Source organism: Octodon degus, unplaced genomic scaffold, assembly GCF_000260255.1.
Source record: "Octodon degus isolate 3935 unplaced genomic scaffold, OctDeg1.0 scaffold00040, whole genome shotgun sequence".
Classification (NCBI taxonomy): Eukaryota; Metazoa; Chordata; class Mammalia; order Rodentia; family Octodontidae; genus Octodon; species Octodon degus.
This window is the reverse complement of record NW_004524616.1, coordinates 16,867,622-16,877,088: the sequence shown is the minus strand read 5'-3', so window position 1 is coordinate 16,877,088 and position 9,467 is coordinate 16,867,622. Positions and strand designations below refer to the sequence as shown.

General features: G+C 38.1%; 1 pseudogene across 1 annotated transcript in view; it reads left to right on the top strand.

Moving 5' to 3' along the window:
- Nucleotides 1-7,774, top strand: part of LOC101588207 — a 23,268-nt pseudogene extending 15,494 nt beyond the window's left edge. Inside the window, exon 2 of the transcript XR_192505.1 lies at nt 4,764-7,774. The product of XR_192505.1 is annotated as a serine/threonine-protein kinase PRP4 homolog pseudogene (transcript). The remainder of the gene's footprint in view (nt 1-4,763) is intronic.
- Nucleotides 7,775-9,467: the final 1,693 nt, after the last annotated feature.

Sequence of the window (9,467 nt, the reverse complement as noted above, 5' to 3'; positions counted from 1 at the left end):
AGTAAATCCATATTAATACGATGAGCTGTAAAAGACTCAAGTCAATAACTTCTGAGGATAACCCACTAATATTATAGACTACTAGACAGTGTTAGATTGTTTAGTTGAATTCAAACACCTATAATATTTAGATGCCAATAGAATATTCACCTCTGACAGGACAAAAAAATTAAAATTAAAATTAATAAAAAAGATACAAAGGAAAGATTTTGTATTTAAATTTACAGCTACTTTCGCTTAACTCAATGAGAAGAAAGAGGTGTACTAACAGTGTTTGAACAGAATATCCTGTCTGCTTCTTGTACTATGGATAACCACTAAGAAGATAACAATGTACAGTGTATTGACTATCAAAACTGTCCTGTTAATCAGCTGTGAAACTGTCTCATTCATATTTATTTCTCAGTAAAAAAAAAATATATAAAAAATAAAAATAAAAAAAGTATCAGGACTGGGGAGATGGCTCTGTAGAATAAGTGATTGCCTGACAAGTTCAAGGTCCTGAGTTCAATCCCTGATACTGAAAAGAAAATAGTATCAAATGTTAGAAATTTGATGTTATTGCATAATTAGGACTTGCAAAGTTTCTGGTGGTAACAGAATGCAGTCCAAATTAATTTTCAAAATGAACAGAAAGAATATATGATAAGGCATTAAGTATATCAGAAAAATAGCAATCTCACATTGTAATAATCTCTTTTCAATGGAATAGATAGGATGGGAGAACAAGAAAAAAAACTAACAAATTTGTACAATATGGCAATTTTATCTTATGTTGTAAGACACATTAAGCAAAGAGAGAGAGACAGAGCAATGGTACATAAATACTTTGGAAATTGACTTCCCAATATGGATGCTATTAAAGTAATATTTGTAAAGTAAAAAATAAATAAATAAAATAAAATTAAGAGATCATTCAAAAAAAAAAGATATGGAGGTTTGTTGACCCCGAGAAATCTTCTTGAGAGTATCCATACAACTTACTACCTCTGGGAATCATTTTCCTTTCCCCCATGTTCCCTTGCCTTCACATCATTTGGGTGGACACAGCCATGCTCTTGGTTCTGGTTAGGGTAAACTAGCTAAGAAATGGAAGAACACTTGACTCATCCCTATCAAGTCATAGAATACACAAGGACTGCATCACAGATTTGCATATGATGAAAACCAAACTTGTCAAATGCCATATTCCTATAAGCTATATAGATTTGTACCTAGATTATTAGGAAGAGTTCCATCCACATGAAGAAATGAAACCAAGAGAGTGAAATAGATTTACAGAGAAATAAGGAAAGTTTAGCAAGACTGTTCTTGGTGATGTGTGATTTCATGGTTTCACCTGTTCCTGCAGCAAGCCTGCTCCCTTTGTCCTTTGGTTATGTGAATATGAACTCTTTTTGAGTAAGAATGATTAACACAGATCCCTGTTATTAAAAGCAAAACTAAAGAGTGAAGTGATCAGGGGCCAGGTCAAATAGCTCAGGGGATTAAAGCACCTGCAAGCAGGCGCAGGGGCTGGGTATTCAATCCCTAGGCCTGCCATACTGGACCCACCCCCAGGGCACACTGAGACAGTGTTTGAGACTGGGTGTGGATGTGCGTGCCTGTAATCCCAGCACTTGAGAGGCTCTAAACAGGAGAATCGCTACAAGTCCAATCTAGTAGTGAGACCCTGATACCCTGTAGACCTTTCCCAAAATACAGAAAAAAGTGAGGTGATCAACCCAAATATAGATTATTTTCAAAGTAACCAATATTTGAAATTAAGTGACCAATTTTTGCTATTTGCCCCAAAGGTACCATAGCTGTCCTCATCAACAGTGAGGCCACAAGCTCCTCCAACAATGAGGAAAACTGAGTTCCCATCAGGAAAGCCAACGTGACAAGCTTCTCAAAGTAAACCATAGCCATTCTCAGCAACAGCAAGGTCCTGAGTTCCTTCAATGATGAGAACAGCTGAGTTCATTGGGAAAGCCAGCATAATAAGCCCCTCCAAGAGAACCAATAGTTCCCTACAGTCTCTCAACAGCTTCCTACAGCTTCTACCCACTCCCAACAGCCTCTGTCTCTGTCTCTGTCTCTGTCTCTGTCTCTGCCTCTGCCTCTGCCTCTGCCTCTGCCTCTGCTGCTCCTTCTGCTCCTGCTCCACCTCGTGCTGCTCTTCTTCCAGCTCCTCCTCCTCCTTTTTCTCCTCCTCCTCCTTCTCCTTCTCCTCCTTCTCCTCCTCCTTCTCCTTCTCCTTCTTCTTCTCCTCCTCCTCCTCCTCCTCCTCCTCCTCCTCCTCCTCCTCCTCCTCCTCCTCCTCCTCCTCCTCCTCCTCCTTTTCCTTCTCCTGTTCCTCTAGTTCTGCCTCTTATGCTGCTGGCAACAATCCTCAGGTAGGCCTCCCACACCCAGCACCATGTTTCAGTTCAGCTGGGTGTTACAAACTGACCACCAGTTGTTAATCCACCACAAAAGTGATGATTTTTTTTTGTCCTAGACAGAAAAGAGCAGGAATTCTTTAGATTTTATCGTGCTTCTTAAAATGGGACATAATTTAAAACAGATGAATAGTTTAATCTCTGAAATTTTCCACTTAATATTTTTGTGGTAGACAGCAGGTGACTGAAAATTCAGAGTAAAACTATGGATCTGCATGTTTATACATCCACCCCAAGTCCTTCATTCAAATCCTGTTTTGTTTTTTTTTTTTCCTGCTTCCTTAGATAAATATGAAACTTCATTTGGGATTCACTGAAATTTTGCATAATGAAATGATTTTGACTGCATGAGTTAATGAACCATTAAAAATATGATTGGTTTTTCCTGAATGCTTCAATCTCCTAAAATGCCAGGTAATAACACATACTTGTAATTCCAACATTCAGTAGGATGAGGCAGGTGCAACATAATCACAAATTTGAAGCCAGCATGGGCTACACAGTTGAGTTCAAGGCCAGATTACTACATAGCATAATCCTTTCTCAAATAAACAAGAAAGAAAGAAACATATTTAATGAGAGGTATCTGAAAACATTTTTTCAAAAAGGAAAGATATACACCGTATATCATAAAACAGCATATGGTTTAAAGGCTGGAGTCCTCCACTCCCCTGAAAAGGTCCTTGTTATGCCATGTTTCAGGAACAAAGGCAGGTAGCACATTGGCAGTTTCCTGGTATCTGTCTTACAGCTGAAATTCTTCCACTACTTTATATTTGCCTAAGTAACTTGCAAATGATCTCATTTCTATGAATTGAAAACTATTTCAAATGACAGAGTTTTCCAAACAAAACATGTTTAATAGAATAACAAGTGACATTACAAATTTTAAAAAGGCTTGGAGGAAAACAAAGTTGAGACATACTGAGTAAGAATGGTGAAGTGGTTTCATTTTAGAGCTTCTCTGATTCCTTAATATGGTTCTATATACTGGAAATTTATCAAAAAATTTTCCTTACTTTGCTCTGGGATTCTGATTGGGAAGAGTATCATGAAACAGGAATTCTGTAGTACACTTGGCTCTGAATACATGAGATCCATGTTCTCAAATTCAACCAGCCATGCACATAAAATATTTGGGAAAAATTGAATCTATATTGAATTGATTATTTTCAGAAGTATGGCCAATTTAACAATGTTAATTATCCCAATCCATGAACATTGGAGTTTTTTCATCTGTTTTCTTCAAATTCTTTATTCCATGTCTTACAAGTTTCACTGCAGAAGACTTTTACTTCCTTGATTAGATTTATTCTTTCTTTTTCTTTTCTTTTTTTTTTTTCTTTTCTTTTTTGTGCCAGGGATTGAACACAGAATTTTGAACTTCCCAGGCAGACATTTATACTACTGAGCTATATCTCCAGCCTATGTTTGTTCTTTATTTATCACTATTATTATTATTTTTTTTGTATTTTAGGGAAGGGTCTACAGGGTATCACTACTAGTTCAGACTTGTAGTGATCCACCTGTTTACAGCCTCCCAAGAGCTGGGATTACAGGCACATGCCACCACGCCCAGGATTAATTGCTGTCTCAACATGCCCAGGGATCAAACCTCTGGCCCCTGCACCTGCTTGTAGGAGCTTTAATCTGCTGAGCTATTTGGATGGCAGCTTAGGTTTATTCTTAAGTGTTTTGGTTTTTAAACCTATTGCAAATGGATTGTTTTCCTGATGTCTTTCTTAGCAAAATCATTACTCTTGTGGAAAAAGACTATTTTGTTGACTTTGTATGCCACTAATTTGCTTACAAGTTCTGAGACACTTGAAGTGGACTATAGGGTTTTCTAGGTATAGAGTCATACCTTCTGCCTACAGGAATAACTTCTTTTTTATTTGTATCTCTTTTAATTATATTGGTTTATTTCTCTGGCTGATTTTCAGTAAAGTATTGAGTACGTGGTGAAAGTGGAAATCCTAGTCTTATTCTCAGCATTTTCCCATCAGTATGATGTTACCTATGGGTTTTCTATATGTAACCCTCATTATGTTTAGGTAAGATTCTTCTCTACATAGTTTATTCAAGGTTTTATTAGGAAAGTTTTTGAATTTTTTTCAAAACTTTTTCTCTATAAGTTGAAATGATCATGTGCTTTTTATTCTTAACTCTGTTTATATAGTGAATTATATTTATTAGTTTGTGCATATTAAACTATTCCTTTACCACTAGGATGAAATCTACTTAGATATATTGTACAATATTTCCAGTGTGATGTTGAATTCCATTTATGAATATTTTTGAGGATTGTGGTATATATGTCCATCAAGAATATTAGTATAGAGGAAGTTCAAAATAGCCACCGCAGAGACCCAGGAGCTGTGGGAGCAGCTGGAGATGGAAGATGCTGATAATTCTGAGAAGAGTATCAATGATGAAAATGGAGAAGTATCAGAAGACCAATCTCAAAATAAACACAGTCATCACAAAAAAAGAAACATAAACACAGAAGTAAACACAAGAAGCATAAACATTCCTCGGAAGAAGAACAAAAGAAGGCTAAAACACATAAGCATAAGCATAAACATAAACATAAGAAACACAAAAGGAAAGAAATTCTTGATGCCTCTGACAAAGAAGGCATGTCTCCAGCAAAAAAAACTAAACTTGATGATTTAGCTTTGCTGGAAGACTTGGAGAAGCAGAGGGCCTTGATTAAAGCTGAACTCAATAAAAAGCTGATGGAAAGAAAGGTCCAGTCTGAGATGAGACTCAATTTACAGTGCATGAGCCTGGCCCTGAGGAAGAAGGGGAAATTTCTGAAAAGGTGAGAAATGGGAATAGGTCTAGTACTAGATCTTCAAGTACAAAGGGGAAACTTGAACTGATGGACAATAAAAATAGCACAAAAAAATGAAGTACAAGCAGATCCAAAGAACAGACTAAATGTAAGTCAGATAAAAAGAAAGGTAAGGGAGACATTCAAATAGCTGAAGAGAAAAACCACAAGGAGCAAGTCCAAGGAGAGAAGGAAATCCCAGAGTCTCTCCAAGAGAAGCAAGTCTCAAGACCAAGCAAGAAAGTCAAAGTCCCCCATGCTTAGAATGCACTCTCAGGAGAAATTGGTAAAGCCAGATCTTCCCCCACTGAGGAGAAGGTTAAAATTGAAAAGAAGAGTAAGATAAAAGATAAGAAAAAGTCCCCAATTATAAATGAAAGTAGAAGTGGAGATAGAGGTAAAATGTCCAGATCCCCAGTTGGTCATGGTCCAAAGAGAAAATCAGAAAGGTCTGAAGTTGGTAAGTAGAAGAAGCCCATTAAGTCTCTGTCTAAGGATGCTTCCTCTGAGAAAGAAAACAGGTCACCCAGTAAAAGACCTGATCACAGTCCTAAGCGAAGTCTTCTCCTTGCGTGAGAAGTTCAAGAGAAGTAGATCTCCACTCTTGAATGATAGAAGATCTAAACAGCAAAACACTTTCCCGAACTCTGTCTCTGGGAAGAAGGGCCAAGAACCAACCTTTAGAAAGAAAACATTGGGAACTAGAGAGGAGACAACTTTCTTCTCCAAGAACACGCCCTTGAGATAACCTCCTCAGCAGGAAGGAATGGTACAAGGATGGACCTCTCAATCGGTGGTCTCCAACACGGAGAAGTCACTCTCCCATAAAAAGGTGATCCCGCTCCCCATTCAGGCACAGTGGGTATCCCCAGTGGAGAAACAGGTCTCCCCAAGAAAAGATAGACTTCAGAGGGGCAGATCATGCATGCTTGAGGAGGAGGAGGTCTTGATCACAGGGTGGCCACTGGCAAAGGAGCAGAAGCAAAGTGAAGGAAGACAAATTCAAAGGAAGTATTTTGGAAGGCATGATTGTGGAAGGCATGAAAGTTGAGCAGGAGTTGTCCTCTGATTACAAAGATTTTGAATTAGAGAAAGAGAATGAAGAAGGACTAATAGAACAGAGATGAACACAGAGGCAAGAGACTGCTCAGAAATATAAGTACCTGGCTGAAGACGGTAATCTGTCTGTGCCATCAGAGCCACCAGCCCCCAGAGCAGCACTTGGACATGATCGCCCTCTCCAGATGGTATCCTGGAGCGGGTCACAGCTGTTGTCAAAGAATATGAGCAGGAAAATGTTGACACATTGGAAGCCTCAGTAAAAGCCAAGCATAATCTTATGACAGTTGAACAGAATAATGGTTCATCTCAAAAGAAGCTGTTGCACCTGCCATGTTTACAGAATCTGATGATATGTTTGCTGTATATTTTTATAGTGCTGGACTTGGGGCTGCTGGCTTTGGAAAAGATTTCAAAGAGAACCCCACACTCAAAGATAACTGGACTGATGCAGAAGGCTATTTATGTGTGAACACAGGTGAAGTCTTAGATAAGTGTTATGTGTATGGCTACATTGGGCAAGGTATCTTCAGCAACATTATGCAGGCAAGAGATAATGCAAGAAGAAAACAAGGTGGCTATGAAGATCATCAGGAACAATGAGCTCATTCAAAAGACTGGCCTAAAAGAACTCGAGTTCCTGAAGAGATGCTTACCCTGATGACAAGTTCCACTGCATGTGGCTTTTCAGGCACTTCTACCACAAGCAGCATCTGTGCCTCGTGTTTGAGCCTTTCAATATGAATTAATGAGAGGTATTTAAAAAATATGGTAAGGATTTTGGTCTTCATATTAAAGCTGTAAGATCCTACATTCAGCAGCTGTTCCTGGCATCAAAACTCCTTAAAACATACAATATCCTACACTCAGATATTGAGCCAGACATCCTGGTTAATGAATCAAAAATGATTTTAAAGCTCTATGATTTGGGGTCAGCTTCCCACATCATGGATAATGACATAACACCTTACTTTGTCACTAGATTTTATCTGGCTCCCGAGATCATTATAGGTAAAAACTATAACTATGGTATAGATATGTGGTCTGTAGGCTGTACCTTATATGAGCTCTATACTGGAAAATTTTGTTTCCTGGTAAAACCAATAACCACATGTTGAAGCTTGCCATGGATCTCAAAGGAAAGATGCCAAATAAGATGATTCGGAAAGGTGTATTTAAAGATCAGCATTTTGATCAAAATCTCAACTTCATGTACACAGAAGTTGATAAAGTAACAGACAGGGAGAAAGTCACTGTCATGAGCACCATTAATCCAACTAAGGACGTGTTGGCTGACTTGATTGGGTACCAGTAACTTCCTGAAGACCAATGTAAAAAAGTGTACCAGCTAAAAGACTTGTTGGACCAGATCCTAATGTTGGACCCAGCTAAACGAATTAGTATCAGCCAGGCCCTACAACATGCATTCATCCAGGAAAAAAATTTAAACAGATGAAGGAACTACAAGGGTTTGAGTAATTAAATATGAAGACTAAAAAAATTCACAACAGTTTATTATTAATGTATATAAACTTATAAATATTTCTCCAGCAAATTTGAGGAAGCATTGATATATTTGAATTAACACCAAGGGTGATGTTTCTTTTAGAAATGTTAGTTAATCTGTTTTGTGTCTTATGTGAAGTGTCACTGTAGAATTGTTGTAACTGCCACGACTGCACAAACTTATACTGCTAATGTATATGGTTGCAGTTCACATAAAAGACAAAAGCATCTGTTATAAAATGAGTAGTAATACTGGGTGGATGATTCATTTTTAGCAGACTTTGCCTTCCTGGTGTTTATATTCACATTTTCCTAGGTGTGTGTGTGTGTGTGTGTGTGTGTGTGTGTGTGTGTGTGTGTGCAGGCCACAGTAACATATCCTGGGTGTAGTCAGTGCCAAAGGGGATCTGTTTCTTCTTGAGGCTGTCTGCAGGGTTGTCTCCTCTTTTAAATCAGGTTGTGTACAACATTCAGTACACTGCAGGTAAGCTACCATCAGCATTACTGGCATTTTAAGCTGTTGTTTTATTGGAATAATTGACAAATGAGGGGTTTTAGATTTGTAGCAGAATTTGCTGCATGTGTGATAGCTACAAAATGTCTTCAGGATTGTCATGCTCCAAAGTTATGTATGAGATGGCTCAGCAGCATAAGAGCCTGTGTGGCAGTGCAAGATCCTGAGTTCAATCTCTGGTGCTGTGTGGAAAGTAGAAGTTATATTTAACCTGGGGTTCTAAATAGTTTCCAAAAAAAACCACTGGTTATGTATGGTTTTGATTTATAAATTTTTGAGTAAAATTTGATAATTCTTGTCTGTTAACATTCTGTAGGGATTTAAATATTACAATGTCCATGGTTGTTGGAAAATATCAGTTCCATTTTATATCTAAGGTGTTTGATACTCAGATAGATAATAATGTTAAGCTTATTGCCTCCATTCCAGGCTAATGTCATTAAGCTTCTCTTCTGGATGTTTAACAACTGAGGTTTGGAAACCAGAAATTAGGAAGATAGATGGGCTAATCGAATAGCCAATATTTTGTTCCTAGCCCTCCAAGGTTAATGAGGACTCAGGACATAAAAGGACCTCTGCTGTAGCATCCTGTAACTCAGCTGAATCTGTGATTTTTCTGATCAAGGAGATTATGGGTTCACAGAGCAAAGTGATTTAACTATGTATAGTGTGCCTAAGGAGAGTCAACTTGAGAGAAAAAAAATTGTTGAAGCTTTCACAGAAAGCAACTTGGTCAAGCAAAGGCTGTGATTCATCCAGATGGCTGACACTGACAGAAGATCTAAAAGGTGCTATATTTGATTCTAAGGTGAATTCTGAAGAGATTTAATTGACCTTGACAGTAAAAAGTTATTTTTCTTATTTATACCGGTCTTGCCTTGTTCTTAACCAGCCAGCAGAAAAGTATAACCATGAGATATGAAAAAGCAATGCCACAGTAACATACTACTTGTAAAAGTTCAAATCACTAACAACTTCTGACAGTTGGCAGCTGCATTATTGTTATGCACTATTGGTCTATGTAGGGTTAGACTGCTGCATTCTGAACTGGCATCAAGAATGAAAAGGTGGAGTACGATTTTCTGCCGAGTTCCGGGAGCCCCCAGACCCAGTCCTAGCCCAGGTCCGG